This window comes from Monodelphis domestica, chromosome 2 (genome assembly GCF_027887165.1).
Source record: "Monodelphis domestica isolate mMonDom1 chromosome 2, mMonDom1.pri, whole genome shotgun sequence".
Taxonomy (NCBI): domain Eukaryota; kingdom Metazoa; phylum Chordata; class Mammalia; order Didelphimorphia; family Didelphidae; genus Monodelphis; species Monodelphis domestica.
This window is the reverse complement of record NC_077228.1, coordinates 279,902,329-279,924,298: the sequence shown is the minus strand read 5'-3', so window position 1 is coordinate 279,924,298 and position 21,970 is coordinate 279,902,329. Positions and strand designations below refer to the sequence as shown.

General features: G+C 37.8%; 1 protein-coding gene across 5 annotated transcripts in view; it reads right to left on the bottom strand.

Annotated features, from left to right (window-relative positions):
- DAAM2 (dishevelled associated activator of morphogenesis 2) overlaps window positions 1–21,970 on the bottom strand; it is a 158,104-nt gene that overhangs the window by 82,445 nt on the left and 53,689 nt on the right. The gene's annotated exons all lie outside the window — the stretch shown is intronic.

Sequence of the window (21,970 nt, the reverse complement as noted above, 5' to 3'; positions counted from 1 at the left end):
TGGTCCTCTATCCATTGAGCCACCAGCAGAACATAACTGGAAAAAGAATCAGATTGGAAGCCTGGAGTCTAGGTTCTGTTACAATTTACTAATTAGTGTGATTAACCATTCCCCTACAGCTCTCTGGGTCAGTTTCTTTAGCCCTCAAGTAGACTATTTGGGAGCAATCCCTCTGAGATCTAATATTGTTTGCCTCTTTTGTGGCCTGGGAGGAGAGAGTCTTATCTGTGTAGAGTTAAAAGAACAGAGAAATTAGATGCTCAGGAAGGCAAATCAACCCAAAGCATAGAAACCTTTATGAATGTATCACTCCCGCCTGCTGTCCCTGCGGTGTCATGAGGTTCCCCAGAGATGTCCAGTCCAACCCCGTTGTTTGACTCTGTCCTAACAACATAGTTTCTCTTGTACCTCACTTCCGTTCCCACGCAGAAGCTATTGGACTGGATTGCCATAGCTGCTGGTTCTCTCCACACATACTACCCAGCAGAACTGAGCTATGTCAGCTCTCCTCATTTCTGGAAACTGAGCCATTGTTGGGGAATCCCTATCTGTTAATGGCCATTGAGACTTGGAGAATATTTGATCGATTGGAATTAGAATTAAAATACTGGAATATATTATAAAATGAAAATGTTGTGTCTCTTCCTTTCCCCTTCAATGGTAGAAACTACTCTGGATGTATCTAGTATGGACTTAATTATTCACATGTTGTTTCCCCTTATTAGAATGTAAGCCACTTGCCAGGTATGGTAATGCACACCTGTATTCCCAGTCACTGGAAAGATTGAGGTTGGCAAGTCTCTTGAGTTCTGAGCTGCAAAGGGGCCACGTCAATCATGCGTATGCATTAATATGCTATGCACGTAAGTGTCTGAGGGTGGGAAGGAAGGGGACTAGGTTGTCTAAGGAGGGGCAAACTGACCAGATCAGAAATGGAGTAGATCAAGTTTCCCTGTCAATCTTAAGATGAGGATGGTGAGTAATTCCTATACTTCTGGCCTGGGTGAGATAGGGCAACTGAGTCTTAATTTTTTTTAAAATAATAGTATAATTTAAAAATAAAATTTAAGAATAATGCATTTTTAGAAAATAATAAATTTCCTCCCTACTTTGTAATAATATCCACAATTTAGCATGCTACAATTGTTTATTAAGTGTTTGCTGGCTGGCTATATGAATTTAGAATTTATTTGAGAATAGCCTTGAATGGAAGCAAGAGGAAGGCCTAAATATCCTTAAAAGGGATCCTAGGGTTTGGGGATTGTTATATTTAAATTTCATTGCATTCTATCTTACAGATCTCTCTCACTTGAAAGGAGAGAAGTCTTTAATGTAATCACAAACTTAACCCAGGCCCCCAGAAGGGCTCATCTTTACTTCCCCCTTTCCTTCAATCAAGCCACTCCTGAAATCTAAGCTGCTTTGTAGAAACCAGATATAAGAAAAGTATCATACAACTTCTCTTCCCTACCACTGACTACCACCATTCTGCTTCCTTCCAATTTATTCATGAATAGCACTGACTCCTATCAATTGCTGATACAAGCTTGAGGTCTGTAAATTTTCTCTGGGTTTTGCCTTTCCTGTCTCATTCATCAATTAGAGGGTGCAGTGGAAACAGGGCTGGGACTGGAGTCAAGAGGGACCTGACTTCTAATTCGGCCTCATAAACTAATTAGATGTGTGTAACCCTGAGTAAGTCACATAACTGTTCTTTCCCTCAGTTTCCTCAATTGCAAAACTGAACTAACAATAGCACCTACCTCCCAGAGTTGTTTTGAACATCAAATGAGATATTTATAAAGCACTTAACTTAGTGTCTGGCACAAAATAGGTACTTAATAAATGCTTGTTCCCTTCCTTCTTTATTTTGATCAGCTGTACCCATGCTTTTGCCGCTATGCTACAGTTCCACATCAAATCACAGGTTTAATCTAGATTTATATCCTTTAAGACCTCGATTGTTATAGATGTCCCCTAGCTATTCTCTCTGACTCTTATCTTTTCCCATGTCATTCTTAACCAGCAATCAGCTCTCAGGATGGTTTTTCTTTAAAGTATTATTCTGGTTCCCTCAATCTTTAGTCCAGAATCTTGCAATGTTTTCCAACTTCTTCCTATATTAAATCAAATTTTGCCTTCCACCCTTCATTTCTTCATTCATATTTTAGATTCAACCCTTTGATATTTCCGTTAAAGCACTTTAGTGACAAAGTACCCAAGACAGGCAATAGAAACATTCTCAGAAAACCAGATTCAGGTTGCTATGATTCCTTCACTCACAGACCACAAGCTCTTGCTATTATTTACCTCCAAAGAGGGGCAGCTGGTTGATACATGGAGAGAGTGATGAGACTAGAGTCAGGAGGACCTGAGTCGAATCTAGCTTCAGATATTTGCTAACTATATAGCCTTGGGCAAGTCATTTCACTGTGATGTCTTCAGATCCCTCATCTGTAAAATAATCTGGAGAAGGAAATGGAAAACCACTCTAGTGTCTCTGCCAAAAAAAAAAACAAAAAAACAAAACCCAAATGGGATCACAAAGAGTTGTACATGACAAACAACTAAACATCAACCACCTCCAAGAAGGTGAGCTCCTTGAGGACAGGGACTCTTTCAATTTTGTTGCTATCTCCCTCAGCACCTAGCACAGTGCCTAGAACATAGTTCTCAGTACATAAGTATTGATAACTTATTCATTTCTTCCTAGAAAAATATTGTGTAAATTACCCAATAAGTTCCTCGGAAATTATCCTATAGTTATTGGGGGGTAGTTCTTTACTGTTAGCTTCTCTTCCCTTTATTTACACATCCCTCTCACTCCTCTGCATTTGTATCTCATATCATTCTTCTTTCTACTTCCCTAACTTCTTATAGCTCAAACAATGAGGAATTCCATCTGTAATTTCATGAAGAAAAAAGAAAGAGGTGAAAAGAAGTCAGGAATGATCTTCAGGAACAGATAGATGAGCTTTATAGGTCTTCCTAGTGTCAAGTGGAATCCTCTGAGAGTAGGGCCAAATTATCTGCACACATGAGAACAGACATCCCAAGCAGAGATTTGCAGTCCAGGACGTGAAGCAGAAAGTGATGAAGAATAAGTGTCTTTTCCAGGGCAAGACAAGAAGGAACTAATGGAATGGCAATACTTTTTAGTTGTTTTCAATTGTGTCTGACTCTTCATGACACCCTAATGGGATTTTCTTGACAGAGATACCAGAGTGGCATCTCCATCTCATTTTACAGATAAGTAAACTGAGGCAAACAAGGTGAAATTACTTGTCTGGGATCACACAGTGACTGAGAACAGATTTGAATTCTGGATGCCTTCTCAATAACAGAAATTCTTATCTTCACAATCTTATACCACCTGGCAACATTCAGGGTTTCAAGAACTATTCCTTCCCCTACTCACTGAGAAAAAAACCGAAATTACTTTCTGTCTTAGAATCAATGGTAAGTATAAGTTCCAAGGAAGAAGAGCAGTAAGGACTAGGCGATTGACCCAATTTGAACCTAGGACTTCCCATCTCTAGGCTTAAATATCTATCTACTTAGCCACCTATCTGCCCCACTAGACATGAAATTTAACATCCTTTTCAAAAGTCAGACTCCTTCCTTCTTACTTCTTTCAAACATGATCTACCAAGACTGTGGGGAGCAGAAGGGACATGCTGGTATGAGAGGAAATAGTGTCCCCCATGTTTCAAACTTTTCCAGAAACTGTGAGATCCATTTCCAAGGCCAGGAAGACCCATGAGGTAGTTGTAAAGATTGTGATCTGAACTGGTAAAGGGGGTTTCCTTAACATGGGAATTTTCTAGACTAATGAAATCAGAGACCTAGGCCTTATCCATAACAGAAACTCATCTAGTTGGAAAGGACCATAAGGCATCATCGAGTCCAAGTCACAGTCCTGAACAGATAGCAGAAATCAATGCATATGTGCTGAACAGAGCTGATTGATATTCCCTCTACCATACATGTCTCTATAATGGTCATTTAGGGTGATAGCTGGTATAATTCCTTCTGCACCCTTACTATTCTGGCTGGAAGTGACATAGCTACCTACCCATACACCTATAATAACCCATAAATCAAATTCTAAAGTTAAACAAAATCCAAACCTATGTATCTGTCCCCTTCAGCCTCACCTCAAAGTAAATAAAGGTAGCCAGACCCAGGCCCTCTGGGTATGTAAGGAGGATGTTTCTAAGGTTTTATGCATAAAACAATAACAATAACAGTAATAGTTAACATTTTTATGGTGCTTTAAAATTCACAAAGGGCATCTAGGTATTGGAATGGACAGAGTGCCAGGCCTGGAGTCAGGAAGACTGATCTTCCTGAGTTCAAATATGGTCCTAGACATCTACTAGCTGTGTAGCCCTGGGCAAGTCACTTAATGCTATTTGCCTCTGTTTCCTCATTTATAAAATGAATCAGAGAAGGAAATGGAAAGCCATTCCAGCATCTTTGCCTAAGAAACCCCAAATGGGGTCACAAAGAATTGGACATGATTGAACTACAGTAAGAATTCTCAGAAAGCTTTTCCTGACATCAAGCCAAGATGTTGACAACTTCTTCCTCCTACTCCTGATTCTGTCTTCCTAAGTCAAACAGAAAAAAAAAAAACTAATGAATTCTTCCTCCATTTGTGCATTAGAGCACCAAACTTGGAATCAGGAAAAGCTGTGTTCATATCCAGCCTCAGATAGTTACTGTGTGACTTTAGGTGAGTCACTTCATGCTGTTTGCCTCAGTTTCCTCATTGGTAAAATGAGATAGAGAAGGAAATGGCAAACCATTCTAGTATCTTTGCCAAGAAAACCCCAAATGGGATCACAAAAGTCAGACACAACTGAATAACAACATCATGTTTCCCCCAGATCTTCTTTTTTTCCAGGCTAACCATGTCCAATCCCTTCAAACAATCCTCATAAATTAGAGAGTTAAAGCCCTTCATCATCCTAGTTGCCCTTTTCTGAAGATTCTCTAGCTTACCGATATCTGTCTTAAACAAAGGTACCCAGAACTAAACAATAGTTTAAATGCATACAGGGTACAACACTATCAATAACCAATCAGTCAATAAACATTTATTAATTACCTACAATATACTAGACTACTACTATGTGCTAGAGCATTTGAATGCTGCAACACAGCACTTCTTAACCTTTCTTGTGTTATAAACCTCATTCACAACCTGGAGAAGCTTATGGACTCCATTTCAGAATGTTTGTTGCCTACATTTGTAATTGAAAAAAAATCTAAATATAAGTTAGAGGTTATTGAAAAAATGTTTTAATGTTGCATTCTTTATATACCTAAATTCTTAGATCTGCTAAAATCTATCCATAGCCTTTTTTGATATACATGAACCCCAGGGTTAAGAATTCCTATTCAAAACTCTGGCAGAAAGTAGACATACACTAACACCTAACACTGCATACCAAGATGTGGTCAAAATGGGTACATAATTCACACATAAAAGGTTAAAATGAATATGTGAAGCAAGGGAAAAACTTCTTGTTAGGTCTGCAAATAAGGGAAGAGTTTATAACCAAATAGAAGAAAGAGGATGATGGGAGGTAAAATGAATAATTTTGATTGTATTAGATTAAAAAGAGTTTGCACAAATGAAACCAATGCAGCCAAAATTAGAATGAAAGCAGGAAACTAGGGTGTGGAATAGGAATCTATAGCAAATTTCTCTGATAAAAAGTCTTATTTTTTTAATTATATAGGGAACTGAACCAAATTTATAAAAATTAGAGTCATTCCCAAGTTGATAAATGATCAAAGGATATGAGCAGGCAGTTTATAAGCTATCATAATATATGAAAAATGTTCTAAATCACTAAAACAACTCTAGGGAACTATCATAACTTATCAGATTGGCTAGCATGACAGAAAAGGAAAATACAAATTTTAGAGGGGATATGGAAAAATGAATACTCTAATGCTTTGCTGGTTGAGCTGTGAACTGGTCCAACTATTCTGGAGAATAATTTAGAATTATATCAAAAGGGCTAAAAAAATTAAACCCTTTGACCCATCAATACAATACCACTATTAGGACTATATTCCAAAGTGATCAAGGAAAAAGGAAAAGGGCACATATATACAAAAGTATTTATAGCAACTCTTGGTGGTGATAAAAACTTGGAAATTGAGAAGATTTCCATCAATTGGTGAATGGCTGCATAAACTGTGGCATATGGTGCAATAGGTACAATTGTTCTGTAAGAAATGATGAAATGGATAGTTTCAGAAAAATCTGGGAGGACATGAACTGAGGCAAAATAAAGTAAGCAGAGTCAGGAGAACATTGTACAAAGTAACAGTAATATTGTAGCAATGATCACCTGTGAAAGACTTAGCTATTCTGATACTGATCCACAACAGTTTCAAAGAACTCATGAGGAAAAACGTTATCCACACTTTGATAGAGAACTGACAGATGACCTCTAAGTGCAGATTGAAATATTTTTTTCACTTTATTTTCTTTGTTGTTTTTTTTTGTTGTTTTTTTGCAAAGTGGCTGATATAGACATTTTTACGTGTCTTAACATGTATAATGGATATCCTATTTCTTGTCTTCTGAATGGACTGGGGAGAGATTTGAGGGAGGGAAGGGATTTGTAACTAGAAATTTAAAAATGAATGTAAAAATGCCCAGCTGTTTAAAAAAAGTACCCTTGCACAAGGTCAATATCATTTTAGACCTTATCTTTGTCATCTTTTATATTAGCTACCTGTCTCAACTTCCTATCTGCAAATCGATAACCATGCAATCAATACTTTCATACAAGTCACTGATAAAACTGTTAGAGCTAGGAGTAGAATCCTGGGATGTTCCACTGAAGACCTCTTGAAGTGTTGTCACTAAAACATAACTATTTTTTAAGTCTAGTCATCAATGGTCTGAATCTACTCCATATCTCTCCATCTTTATATACTAGCATACTAGGTAATATTCCATCAAAAACTCTGTTAAAACCTAGTTAACTAAGGCTCTGACTCCAAGTTTAACAATTTCATCAAAAAAAGAAAAAAACCTGTTCTTGATGAAGCCATGTTGCCTTTTTGTAATCACTGTCTCCTTTTGCAAGATTCTTTTTCTAGATCTTGTCATCTCTCAACATCTCTCTAATTAAGATCTCTCCTAGAAATCTTCCAAGGTATCAAAGTTAAGCTTACTGTCTTATAGTTTACAGACTTTGCTCCAGTCTGGATTTCAGGGTCAGAGGATATTGAGAGTAGACATGGGTAATTGCTCAAAATCTCAAGTGGGAAGTGGAAGGTGATACCTTCTCCCAAAAATATGTGGGCATGGGGAAGGAGACATAAATAGTTCTTTCATACCAGTGAAAACCAGTCTACATGCTTTCTTTGGTATGTACCACCTCAGCTGAAATCCTGGAACTAAAGAGGGACCCTTTAAAGGTAAGAAAGAATATTTAAGATTTCAGGTATAGAATGATATAATGGATAACATTATATCACAATCACCTCTCAATTGTTATCCATGTTAATTGAAAAAGTTTGGTGGTCCAACTAAATTAAAACAGTGGGTGAAGGAGGAAGCTAGGTGGCTAAGTAGATTGAGAATCAGGTCTACAGATGGATGCCTGGGTCAAATCTGGTCTCAGATACTTCCTAGCTATGTGACCCTGGGCAAGTCACTTAACACCCCTAACCCTTACTGCCTTGGAACCAACATACAGTATTAATTTTAAGACAGAAGGCAAGGGTTTAAAAAAAAAACAACAAACAACAACCAGTGAGCTATACAAGAATCATCTTTATTTGGCTTTTGAATGAATTTAAGACAAAAAATTAATGGCAGAATTTTCCTGAGGTTTATATTAAAATATTTGCATTCCTTTGGCATTTACTAAGTGATAGCTAAGATTAAATTAGATTAAATCTCAAATGCATGCTGAGAAAGAGAAAAGACAGCTTGAGACCAAAAAAATGGCTTTAGCTAACCTAGGTAACAGAATACATTGCACTGTTCTGCTTTTTCATTAGTTAATTAATTAGTTTATTCATTCATGGAGAGGAAATGAGGTTAGAAAGGTAGGTAATGGTCAAACTGTAGATTTGCTTGCTTGTAAATATGCAGTTCTAGCTTAAACAACAACAACAACACATCTAGGACACTCCTTCAGAAAGATTTAAAGATTAAATCAGCTTCTGAAAGTAATCTACAACCTACTTTTTTTCTTTTCAGAACTTTTAATAATTTTATGACAATAAAATGCATTGTCCTTCAATTCTGCTGGCATAGTCCACTATTTCTCAGCTTTTTGATACTTTTAGTGTGTCACTAACATTTTGCTTTTTGTTGTTCAACCATTTCAATTATGCCTTCACCCTGGGTCCCAAGCCTATGGCCCAGATCTTTCTCCCAGCCCCTTTTGGGGGTCATCATATCCCACCCCTCATTAAAGACCATCACAGTCTCTTCTCAGAAAAGCACAAATTCTGTCCTTCATCTACTATGCCGCTGTTTCTCATCAGGCAGCATTTTCATGAAAACAATAGCACATCTCTTTTCAATTACAATTCAACCCTCTTGAATCTGGCAAGGCTAAATAACCCCCAAATCCATCAAGACTTTGGGGAGGAGGGCAGTGTTAGCCCATGGTTTGACAAATCCCTAGAGCTAGGTTACCATGGCACCAGGCAATTGCATTTTGGTGCCGAAGGTTTCTGTGAAATCTTAACCAAAACTACAGAAGTACAATACTCTGTTTCCTCCCCTGCTTATGTGTATTTCCATTTTCTAGAAGAAAGTTTTGAAAAGGAAAAATGTTGGCAACATAAAGTAGCACAACTCCAGTTAGTATGCATGGGTATCAGACTCTTAGGCTTCTCAGCTGTCACCCAACCTAGGCTTTTCTTCCTGTCAGTATTCGGTGGGGGAGATAGAGAGATCATTTGCCACCAGAACTTCTATTCAATATGTTCTAAAAGGTAACTTAAGGGATTAAACTATTATCAGCAATTCAAGGATCCAAGACAACCCCAAAGGGACTCATGAGGGAAAATGCTATCCACAGCCATAGAAGGAGTAGTCAGAGCCTGACTGTGGATCAAAGCAATATAATTTTTATTTTATTTTCTTCATAAGTTTCTTCTTGTATGTAAGAAATATGTCTTTTTTCATGACCTGGGGAATAGGAAAATATGTACCATATGATGGCATTGATAAAGCTTTTATCAGATTATTTACTGCCTCAGGGAGAGAAGAGGAGAGGAAAGGAGGGAGAGAATTTGGATGGTAAAACAATTGTATGTGTAATTGGAAAAAATAAAAGGAATAGACTAATTTTTAAAAGTAACTTGAGTAACTAAGAAGTAATTTAAGATATGATCTAAGAAGTAACTTAAGGCCATAGGATCAGAGATATGGCACTGGAAGGGACCTCAAAGGCCAACTAGTCCAACTCCATTTTACAAATGAGAAACCCAAGGGCCAGGGATGTGAAGATTTAAAAGTCAAAAAGGCAGTAGAAGGGATAGAATTTGAACTCAGGTGTTCTGACTCCAAAGCTAATATTTTCTCCCACTCTACCATGCTGCCTCACCCTTAAACCAATTTGGTTCATATGGGGATCAAAGACTACACTATGATGTTATCAGCACAAGACCAGATGTCCCTAGTGTCTTCTTTGAACTTGTCCAGAGTACCTTTAAAATACTTCTTCAGATCCTCATCAAGCATTATTTGGGTCAAGAATTCAAATTCAGAACAAATGCCCTACAACTGTATATTGACTCTTTCTTTCTTTCTTTCTTTCTTTCTTTCTTTCTTTCTTTCTTTCTTTCTTTCTTTCTTTCTTTCTTTCTTTCTTTCTTTCTTTCTTTCTTTCTTTCTTTCTTTCTTTCTTTCTTTCTTTCTTTCTTTCTTTCTTTCTTTCTTTCTCTATTTCCCTTGCTCCCCTCCCTCTCTGTCTCTCTCTCATAACCACAGTTTCTCACACACAAACACTCTCTCTCTTTCTCTTTTATGTATCTTCTCCATCTCACTTTTTCTATTTCCTTCCCCCACACCTTCCTGGTCATCAATATATTTTATTAAAACATTATTTTAATCATTTTGTAATTTTGATTAAAAACATTCCACATTACCCACCACTTCACAAATAAAGTCCAAACTCCTCAATCTTACTTTTGTTGTTGTTGATTTATTTTAGTCATTTTCTGATGATGCTTCATTACTCCAATTGAGCTTATCTTGAAAAAGAAATAAGTGGTTGGCATTTCCTTCTCCATCTCATTTAACAAACGAGGAAAGTGAGGCAAATAAGGTGACATCAAGTTCCCAATGTCACACAGCTAGAAATTATCTGAGGCCAGATTTTAATTTAGGAAGATGCGTCTTCTTGGCGGCAGGCCTGACACTCTATCCACTATATCACCAAAATGCCTCTAGTCCTACCTTAAGAGTTATTAAATTTCTAGCGTCTTCCTATCCATCCATTCTTATCTTAGCATTCCTTGATAAGAGTCCTCTGCTGCAGCCAAGTTTCAGCCTCTCATTTCCGTAAGAAGGGAACAGTATTTATTAAGCTCAATCACAAGACTTGGGCTTAGATGCTACATGAAAGACCCTAAGAAACTCGTAACCAATTTGTAGCCTTATTTATCTGTAAAATGGGATGATGATATTCTTTTGCTTTGTTTTGTTTTTGTTTGTTTGCTTGTTTGTTTTGGAACCAGACTGTGAATGATTTTGTTTATTCATTATTTATTTTTATTTTTAGATATTTTCTCATGTTTCCAGGATTCATTTTCTTTCCTTCCCCTCTTCTCTCCCCTCCCAGAACTGACAAGCAATTTCATTGGATTTTACAAATGCGATCTGTGATAATATATTGAGAAAAGAACTTTTTTTCAAAGTATAAAGCATCATGAAATGTAAGTCATCATTGAACTCTTCTGTATATATTGTAAACTATACTTTTTGTCTTGCAATTACCAAACCTTTGTAAAATCTTCAATTTTTACTCATATTGAAGAAGGAGAAAGGAGGGTGAATGTCCCCTGAAGATGTTTGAATTGTCAATAAAGATCCAGGCAGGAGTACAGAAGAGCTAGAATGTTGTGGGAGCACCAAGTTACTATCAGGTCAGAAGAGTTAAGGAAAGGAAAATGGACAAGTACCTTAGGCCTGGGTCTTCACATGATCTAAGGTTATGGACTCAGTGGAGTCTTGTGTGTTTTTTCCTGAAATCTCTTCCCTCATTCTAGACAATAGGAATCCCTCCCTTCTCTAACTTCTTACTGCATTTACTGAATGAATAACTCACTTTGACACTTAATTATACATTCTCTTACATTATCTATTTAGTATGTATATATCTTACTTGTCTCTCTATTGTAAATTCCTTGAGGGCAGGAACTATGTCTTAGAATTCTTTCATCACTCCTACAATATCCCTAAGTTGAGTCCCTGATGTTTTAAAACATATTGAACTTTGACAAAATGGAGCTTAAAAGTCTATCTATCTATCCATCTTTCTAATCTATATTTAAGCCCTTACCATGTCTTGGAATCAATACTAAGTATCAATTCTAACATAGAAGAATCATGAGAATTAGGCAATTGAGTTTAAGCGACTTTCCCAGGGTCTCACAACTAATAAGTGTCTGAGATCAGATTTGAACTCAGGTCCTCCTAACTCCAGACCATTGTGCTAGCTAGAGACTCTTTATTTTTATATACATATATGTGTATATAAATATATATATGTTTGTGAACTATAACCATCTGTTTTAGAATCAATAGTATTCATTGGTTCTAAGGTAGAAGAGCAGTATGGGCTAGGCAATGGGGTTAACATTTGCCTAGGGTCACATGCTAGGAAGTGTCCAAGATCAGATTTTGAACCCAAGATCTCTCATCCCTAGGTCTGGCTCTCAATCCACTGGGTCACCTAGCTACCCCCTTATTAATATATTTTTAAAGTTAAAATCCCAATCCTGGATGCCAAGTTAAGAACCCAGTTCTAAATGAATTGCCAGCCTAATGAGGAAGAATCAGATCTTCAAAGTTGGAAGAGGGCCAGAAAGGTCATCTATTCTGACCTATAGAGAGTGGCAGAACTGAGATGAAAAGCCCAGTCTTCTAATTCCAATTCTAATTCTCCTTCAATATCTCTATCCCCAGACAACTGAGTTTGTTTGGAAAGAGTTGGGAGTATGAACAGAAACCTGGAAGACTCGAGAAACAACATGACAAATTAATATTGAACATATAATATAAAATTGCTGAGAATACCTGAAAGGGAATCACAAAGGAATGACCATCAGGGCTGAAGAATCATTTGGTCATAGATTCAAAGTTGGAAGAAACCTTAGTAGTTAGCAAATGTAACTTGATCATAAGGGAACTGAAGGTCAGAGAAACTTAAATGCTATGAACAGTTCCACGATTAATGGGTGCCAAAATCAGGATCAAAACCCAGGTACAATACAGTGCTCTTTCGAAAGTATCAAGCTTCATATTACTGTCTGGAAGAGGTAAGTTTTGAGTTGTTTTTAAAGGAGGGAAAAGTCATGGAATGATGAAAAGGGGAGAAAAAGTTATTCCAGGCTGAGAGAATGTTTTCAACGAAAGCATAGCGATTCAAGAGAAAACTGAATGTGGGAAATGTTGTTTGTTCCAGATTTACTCTTCTGTGGGAAAAAGAGAGAACATTCTGGAGAGTAACAAGAAATAAAAACCAATTCCCACTCAAGTAATAGCTTCTCTCTAAAGGACAAGCTAAACCATTTCCCCCCAATTCCATGGTTTCCACAGTCTCCTTCCCTGCTACCATACACCACAATTCTTTTATTCAGGTTCATTTCTTAGACTTATCCTTTCTCCCGTGTCCCACCCTAGGGGGCCTGAGAATCTTAGTAATTCCTGTGACTCCAACTGAAGAGAAAGAAAACAATTAAAAAAAAAAGCTCACTTTCCATGCTGACTCTTTACATCAAGTCCATAGCACTCCCCTTTGCCAAAGAAATGGTCCTTCTCTAGCAACCATTTTGAGTTTTATAGAATCAGTTCCTGTGGGGCATAAAGCTCCCACCATTGCCTGTTATTAATGTTCAGTCATTTTTCAAATCTGCCCAATTCTTCACAACCCCTTTTGGAATTTTCTTGGCAGAGATATTAGAGTAGTTCACCATTTCCTTCTCCAACTTATTTTATAGATGAGGAAACTGAGGCCAACAGGGTTAACTGACTTTCCCAGGGTCACACAGATAGTAAATGTCTGAGGTCACACAGATAGTAAATGTATGAACTCAGGTCTTTCTGATTCTGGATCCAGCTCTCCAACCATTGTGCCACCTAGCTGTGGACAGACAGACATATATATATATATTTTTTTCACACATATATGTATGTATACATAATTATACATTTATGTATAAACACATACCTACACATGCCTTCCTATGTCAGAATAATTATAAAAATAATATTGGAAGTACTAAAGCTCCAAATGAGGCAAAGTTGATAAACAAAGCTAAAGACAACAAAAATGTATAGTTATATTAAGGAAAATGAGGAGCAAAGAAGGAATTGAAAAGCTTTTCAGAGTAGATAGGACTAAGATGATGGAGAAAAGCCAAAGCTGATCGATTTTGCTTATCTTCTCTGGCAAGAAAAATTTTCTTTGGGGAGGAAAGTTTGAAAACAAAATGGTATGGAGTTGAAATCCAAGGAAAGTAGAGAGATAGTATAATTGTAGCTAGAAATCCTGAAAGAGTTGAGGTTACCAGGCCCAGATGAACTCTATCCCAAGTTGCCAAAAGTACTGATGGATGATTGCTGTCACTGTTTTTTGCAGATCTCTGCAAGATCATGGAAATGGTCATAAAAAACTATAGACCAAGGAGTTTGATTTAGATTCCTGTCAAAACCAAAAACAGGGGGCAGCTGGGTGGCTCAGTGGATTGAGAGCCAGACCTAGAGATGGAGGTCCTGGGTTCAAATCCCACCTCAGACACTTCACAACTGTGTGACCCTGGGCAAGTCACTTAACCCCCATTGCCTAGCCCCTACTGTTCTTCTGTCTTGGAACCAATACATGGTATTGACTCCAAGATGGAAGGTAAGGGTTTTTAAATAATAAAAACAAAACCAGGTTGTTAAAGAAATAGCCAATACTCAATAAAGGAAGCTATAATCATGAAGAGTAAATCTGACTTCAGCAAGAACAGGTCATGCCATGGAAAGATGCCATATATACCAAACTATTCATAGCAGCATTCAGTACATGTTACTTTTTAAAGTAGCAAAGAAAATTGGAAAGAAAATGGATCCCCATTGATTGAGGAATAGTCAAACAAACTGTTTGATGTAAGAGAATATTATCATATCATAAAAGTGACAAATATGAGAAATTCAAAAACATGTATGAACTTAAATAGAATGAAGAAAAAAGAACCAGGAGAACAATATACTTTGCAACAACATAAATGAAAGCAAGAATAGAAGATGCTAGAGATAAGATTAAATGAAATGATGAATCTTGTTTCCATGGGACCAATGAAAAAGTTTAAGGGTTTTTTTTTTTCTCAGAACATAAGAAGTTGGACTATGAATACAAGATAGAATTAATATGCTTTTCAGTTTTTATTAATTTTATTGATTAAAAGGGAGGGTTCTACAGAAACAGGTTCCTGGAAAGTGACAATGGCATAAATCATATCGCAAAAGGTCAATTAAACATTTCTTTATAAAAAATACAAATCCCAGGGCAGCTAGGATATCTCAGTGGATAAAGAGCCAGGCCTAGAGATAGGAGGTCCTGGGCTTAAATCTAGCCTTAGACACTTAGCGGTGTGGCTCTTAGTAAGTCACTTGCCCCCATTGCCAACCCCTAATGCTATTCTGCCTTGGAACCAAATACTTTAGTTTAAGGGTTAAAAAAAAGGTACAGGCCATGTCAGCCTAACTTGTTTTCTTTTTTTCTGACACAGTTCCCAGGCTGGCAAATCAGGGGCAAGTCAATTAGCCCCTGTTTATCTCAGTTTCCTCATCAGTAAAATTGGGATAAGGATCAAAAGATATAATTGTAAAGCGCTTAGCACAGTACCTGGCATATAGTAAGTGCCATATAAATGTTAGCTATTTTTACATGCTGAGCCCACATAGGCTTGAAGCTTGACCACCTGGTTGATGACCAATATACTAAGAGTGAGGAGATAACAAAAATGTTCTGGCACAATATAGGTAAGCCTCTTTCTCTTTCCAGCCATTTGTCTTTGAAGAGATTTTGGAGCCAAGTAGCACTAATTCTCCTTGGAGACACTGGACAATCAAGAAGCATTTAGGAAACATTTACTCCTTGCCAGGCACTATGTTAAGCACCAGGGGTACAAAGGAAGAATTTCTTTTCTAAAGGGACCGAAGTCTAGATTGATTGATGTACTTGATCTCAAATGACAGAGAAGAGGGAGAGGGGTGTCATGGAGGTGGTCAGAAGAACGTGAGCAGGACTCTAGCTGTCAGGAAACCCAACAGTTCTCTGCATTTATGAAAGCAATGTGATTGAACAGGCCTGTGGGTGACAGAATTGCCATTTGTTCAGTTCCCAAACAGAAGCAAACAAGAGCTGAACTCTTGAGTATTTTTTCTCACTGCTACTTGACATGACTGGCATGAGGACTGAATAAGGGTTATTGTCTGGGATGTGCCAAGTGGGTGCTATGATATTACTCTACTAATACTTTCTTGACCTACTTTAATTAAATACCATCTAAAGTAGCTATCTTGGTAAAAGTGATTCAATGAGACATAGCTCAAAAAGATGGAGGGGGGGGGAGGAGAGAGAGGGAGAGAGATGGATGGATGAATATAGAATGATGAATGGATGAATAGATGGATGGATGATTAGATGAATAGACAGATAGATAGACAGATAGATGGATGGATGGATAGAGATAGATAGATAGGAAGAGAGAGATGGATAGACAGATGAATGGATAGGTAGATAGATACATAGATAGATAGACACATAGATAGATGGATGGTTAGATGGATAGATAGGCTGATAGATGGATGGATGGATGGATGGATAAATAGGTAGATAGATGGATGGATTGGCAGATGGATAGATGGGTAGATGGGCAGATGGGTAGATGAATAGATAGATAGACAGACAGACAGACAGACAGATAGACAGATAGATAGATGGTTAGATGAATAGACATATGGATGGATGGATAGAGAGATAGAGAGATGGAAGGTTAGATGAATAGATGGATAGATAGGCAGATGGATAAATAGATGAATAGATGGATAGATAGATAGATAGATAGATAGATAGATAGATAGATAGATAGATAGATAGATAGATAGATAGATGGATGGATGGATGGATGGATGGATGGATGGATGGATGGATGGATGGATGGATAGATGGATGGATGGATGGATGGATGGATGGATGGATGGATGGATGGATGGATGGATGGTTAGATGGATGGTTAGATGGATGGTTAGATGAATAGCCAGATAGATAGGCAGATGGATGGATGGATGGATGGATAGAGAGATAGATAGAAATAGTGAGATATGGATAGACAGACAGATGGATAGATAGATAGATAGATAGATAGATAGATAGATAGATAGATACATAGATAGATACATAGAAAGAAAGGTAGATAGATAGATGGTTAGATGAATAGATGGAGAGATAGGCAGATGGATGGATGGATAGATAGATAGATAGATAGATAGATAGATAGATAGATAGATAGATAGATAGATGTGCCTCAGTCTTTGGACTTCAAAGCCACATGAGGGTACATCAATAGATGATAATGCACAAAGACAATTGTCATTCTTGATCACCAAGAGACTACTACTACTACTACTACTACTACTACTACTACTACTACTACTACTACTACTACTACTACTACATCATAGATAGATAGATAGATAGATGGACAGATAAATAGATAGATAGATATGGCATTTACTAACAGTTAATTACGTGCCAGGCACTAGGGTGGGCACTCAGCATACAAATTCAAACAAGACTTCCTGCCCTCAAGTAGCCTACATTCTAATGAAGGAAGATGGCATATAAAAAGAAAACTGGAAGGGGCAGGGGTAGGGAAAGAAAGGCAAAAAGACTTGGGGGTATGATATGAAGATGATTTGGAAATGTTTTGGAGACCTGTATCCTGGTTAGAGAAGGTGAAAGCTCATTTATCAAAGTCTATCAGGAGACTTCACAGGGGCTAAGTCCAAGGTAAGAGAATTTAGCAAATGGGATTGATAGATGCTGAAAAACAAATGTTCTATTTTATCTGTCTTGGAGCATGAAAGATACTTAGATGGAAGGCTATGATGACTTTTAATGAAGTTTAGCACTTGCTGAAAAGTCAATTTGACACAGGACAAGGTTCCTTGAGGAAAAATTTAAAGAAGATATAAATGACAGACCCCATAGTTTGTGATTGTTGTTGTCCAGTCATGTCTAACTTTTTATAATCCCCTGGATCACACCGTCCATGGGGTTCTCTTGGCAATGACACTAGAATGGTTTGCCATTTCCTTCTCCAGTGGATTAAGATAAATGCAGAAGTTAAGTGACTTGTCCAGGGTCACTCAGCTACTAAGTGCCTGTCCACTAAGTGACCTAGAATTTACAGTCTAGTAATTCCTCGAGGGCATATTTCTACCTCTTTGGTATTTTCTTAGTACCATAGTACAGGGTTCTACTCTTTTCCCCTGGACTTTAGAGATAGGATATGCCCAACACACAAAGACATATATGACCACACTAAAAATGACTTATCATATGTACAGATCCTGCCTGTCCTTATTCGGTGGTTCCCAACCTATACATTTATGATGTTTATAAAATATCCTTTAAGGCTTTATACCTCCACTGCCTCAACCTGGTCATACTGATTAAATGACTATTTCTCAGCCTCCTCAAAAATTGTAACAGCCTCAGCTTTTAGCCTGTGTGCCTTTTCCATCTCATCATTGTTTTTTTCACCTCTACACTCCCAGAAAATCAGGGATACTAAGAAAACAAAACATAAGAGTGCCACAGTCTGTCCCATTCCCTCCAGGCCTCACACCAGCATTCCATAGACAAGAACTCCACTTTCCATTCCCTTCACCAAGGTGGGGACAACCTAAAAGGACTATAGGACTGGTGGGATGAGGATCAAGTAATTGGCCTCATCTGCCTTTTGTCGGAGGGAAAGAAGCAACAAACGAATAAGCCTGGAGAAAGAGCCCAATGCAGAGGTGTCTGGGATGGTAGTTTGGTATTGGTGAACTATAAGAATGATGGATATGAAGTCACAAAGACTTGGGTTCAAATCCCACTTCAGATATTCTATTGTCCATGTTGCCCCAGGCACATTATGACCTCTCTGGTCTTTAATTTCTTCATTGATAAAATGAGAGTTATGTTTGATGACTGCTAATGTCCCTTCCCATTCTCAACCCACAATTCTATGACCTTCTAGGGGTCATTTGATTTAAGAAGACTGAAAATCAGGGGCTATACAAACCTCAGGAAAGCATGAAAAATCTTGACCCACCCCCAAGCAGGTGATTCCCTTGCCTGCCTCTATCACTTGCTCCCAAATCTCATAGCATTCATTGTTTTGAATGTCCTATGTCTAACCTTTATCTCTCCAGATCATTCCATCTGCTGGAATGGAAAATAAATAGTACCCTCCTTTTCTATATTAGCATTCCACAATTAAATGAAGAGTTAGCAATGTCTTGCGCATAAAAGGCAGCTGGATGGTATAGTGGATAGAACACTACATTTGGAGGCATAAAAAGCCGATTTCAAATCCTGCTATATGACTCTTCACTTATCTCAGTTTCCTCATTTGTAAAATGAAAATAACAGCACAGAATTGATCAAATGAGATATGTACTTTTCCAACTTTAAAATACTAGAGAAATGCCAACTATTATTATTATTTCTATGAATTTGAAAGTAAACTTAGGGAAAAGATAGTATTAATAGTAAGTGTGACTATGTATCCTTTAGTTATAATGTCATAACCATATGTAAAAGTATTGGTAGAGGATTAGACTCAATCAAGTATTGATGATGTATCATTAGGATTTGCTCCCCCAAATTCTCTTTCCCAGCTTTCCTTCTTCATTCTCACATTGCGTTTTTATGTTTTGGAGATAAAAGTTGTAAGTATAGCTCTGCCCTGGCTTTTCTTTTTCCCTGATTGCAGCTGGGAAAGCTGGTTTTATGCCAGGCAGGAGGATCTAGACACGTGGTTTTACTTTTTGTTAGATAATTAGATTTGAACATCTATGTATTTTAGTTTATTTTATTTCTACTTCAAGTGATTATTAATAAGTCTTATAAAATATAATACTTGGAGTTATTGGATATTAACTTTAATCTTACAATGGCCATTCCCAGGTTGATATTGGGATGGTACGTATTTTTGGCATTGACCAATGAACTAAAATGGAAGTTAGAGTTTTGGCCAAATGCAACATATGCTGAGAAGTAAGGTCATTCTAAAAGGAAACTGGAATCCATGAGACATACTTTGGAACATGACTGATGTCACCATGAGGCCAAGCCACATGGAAGGGTCATGGGTAAGTAAATAACTAGATTAGGAAATGACAGACTCTCAGAGATGGAAGGGACCTCAGGGATCAATCAGTTTAATCTGTTCCTGACCAAGGATATCATCTACCCTAATAAGTGGCCATCCCATCTTCCCTTGAAGTCATCCACAGAGGCAGCCTTAGATTGCTCTAGTCCTACCATGCTTTTGTTAGATCCATCTCTAAATCGGAATCTCTGAATCTTCCACTCAGCTATTAGGCCTGCCTGATCTCCTCTAACAAAGTTCTGGAAACATCCAGAGTCTGTACTGGGCAGTCATTTTTGTTAACATTCTGAGTATGCTTGAACCTTGTTATATAAATATGTTCCCCTTAAGTTTTCTCTTGTAAATAAATTCTTTCTACATTCACTGTATCTTGGCTGTGAAGAGGAAGGAGGGAGCCTGGGAAGGGGACTGAAATAAGAGCCATCCAAAAGATAACAGTAGAAGCTAGAGTGATAAAGATTCTAGAGGGCAGCATTGCAGGCTGGAGATTGGTCTGGGCTTTAAGCCATGAGAGTGGAAGCAACTGGGGACAGTTTTCCCCCTTGAGACAGGCCTATGGGGAAGCTGTGGTTTGGGTAAATGCCCTCACATACTTCTACTTCTTTTCTCGAAAAAGTTTAATACCAGTTCCAATGGCAGTTAGGGCCAGGCCTGGAGCCAGGAAGACTTGTCTTCTTAAGTTCAAATCTTATCCCAGACATTTACTGCCCTGGGGAAGTCATTTAATCCTGTTTGCCTCAGTTTCCTCATCTGTAAAATGAGCTGGAGATGAAAATGGCAAACTACTCCAGTATCTTTGCCAAGAAATCTTCAAATAAAGTCATGAAGAGTCTGACACAACTGAACGACATCTTTTATTAATCGCTGGCCTTGATTCTCTCATTTAAATTTTTCCTAAATTTCCCAGACCCTTAAAAGGCACAGCGCAATCACTAAAATTCTTCAGTAACTTAAAGACAGTTATAAAGTTGTCTATATTAGTCTTCTGTTCTCTATACAGAATAATTTCAACTTTTTTAAGTCTCTCCCCATAGACTTGAGTCTTTAAGACTTTCTCCATACCCATGTCTTTCATCAGGACATAGTGCCCATATTTCTCCATTCTTTTGCTACAAGACACAGACTTGGCTCTAGAGTTCATGGGTGTGTTCAGATGGGCTTTCTCTCTTGCTCATTTCCACCTCTTCCTTCCTTCATGTTTCCTCAATATTGGTTGTGATCCAAAGAACCAAATGTTGCTTACAAGACAGTGCTTCTCTCCTCAAATACCCTAGCCTAGAATATCTCGATAAAGGCACCCAACACTAATTCTAGCAAATTCAAAAAGAAGGGGAATAAAGTTAGGATTAGAAAGGCCAAAAGATCATAGACTGAAAGCTGACTAGAGGCCATTGAGTCTAATCACTTCATTTTACAGATTAAAAAACTGAGATACTGGGAAGTTATTGTTGCTCAGGGTTACATAGCTAACCTTACCTTAAAATCATAGATTTTTAGCTAGAAGGGCCCTTAATGGCCTAACTTCCTCATATTATAGAAACTGAGCCCTAGAAAGGGCTTGATCAAGGTGTAACAAGTTTAATAAGAGATTTCAAATGATTTGAGAGCAGGTAGGTGAGTGCTGAGCTTGAAGTCAGGAACATTCTATCTATTGGAGTTCAAATCTGGCCTCATGTACTTACTAGCCATGAGACCCTGGGAAAGTCACTTAACCTTGTTTGCCTCAGTTTCCTCATCTGTAAAATGAGCTGGAGAAGGAATTGGCAAACCACTCCAAGATCTCTGCCAAGTAAACCCCAACTGGTGTCATGAAGAGTTAGACACAACTGAAAAACAACTAAACAACAATAAAATGACTTGTTCAAGATCACATAGGTAATAAATAGCAGAACTAAGATATGTATTTGCATCCTTTGACTTGAGATTTAATATTGGTTTTATTATAACACATTTCTATCTCCTCCAGAGAAAGGCAATAGCAGCCACCCTAAAATGTTCTGAGGTAACTCCATCAGCTGAGTTTGGTATTCAGTCCTGGGGATACAGAAATTGTCTTCAGTTCCCTAGAATCTCCTCTGAAAACAAGATATTGGAACCTAGATTATTGTGTCCTTTGACTTCAAAGCCTTAGAAGTATCCAGGAAAGAGATTCAACTGAGAAACTATGAGAAACTATTTCCACACTGACCTTAGGAAGCCCATAGGAGCAACAAGTAAAAATGTAAATAGGACAATTCTGGGAACATCAGCAGGGTCCTCTGGACAGCAGGGAATCAACCTCTCTTCCCTTCATAGATTCAAAGAATGATAGCAC